Here is a 731-nt window from a genome sequence, read left to right on the forward strand (position 1 = left end):
AAAGCAATATGGAGAACCATCTAAAATCTAAAAATCTACCTACCATATGATCCAGTTATACCACTCCTTGGCATATACCCAAAGGATTCTTCCTATTGTAGAGATACCTGTGCATCTGTGTTTGTTGCTGCACTCTTTATAATAGTTAAGAAATGGCAACAATCTAAATGTCCCTAAACTGATGAATGGTTGATGAAAATGTGGTACATCTAACTCAGCAGTAAGAAAAGATGACCATTAATGCATATGTATACCTGGGAGCTGCTTGGCAGGGAACACAGTGCCAGACAGAAGAGACCCCATTAGAGTGGTTGGTGAAGGTGGTCCAGGAGACTCCCAAAATAACACAGGCTATTGCCAAAACTCTTGGTTATCTCCCAGAACTAGTACATAAAATCCTACTGTGGATGACAGGACACACTTAGGGTACCAATGAACTTATCCTACTATAGAGATACTTGCATAACCATATCTGTTGTTGCTCTTTTCACAATATCTAGAAAACGGAAACCTAATGTCCCTCAGCTGATGAATGGATAATGAAAATGTGGTACATTTATACTATGGAGTTCTTCTTAGTGGTAAAGAAAAATGAAATCATGAACTTTGAAGGTAAATGGGGGGAACTAGAAACTTTTATACCAAGTGAAGTAACACAATCTCAGAAAAAAAATCGACATATGTTCTCCCTCATATGTGGATCCTAGGATCAGACTCTGATAAATAAGTAT

The sequence above is a fragment of the Nannospalax galili genome, unplaced genomic scaffold (assembly GCF_000622305.1).
Source record: "Nannospalax galili isolate Female #2095 unplaced genomic scaffold, S.galili_v1.0 scaffold603, whole genome shotgun sequence".
NCBI lineage: Eukaryota > Metazoa > Chordata > Mammalia > Rodentia > Spalacidae > Nannospalax > Nannospalax galili.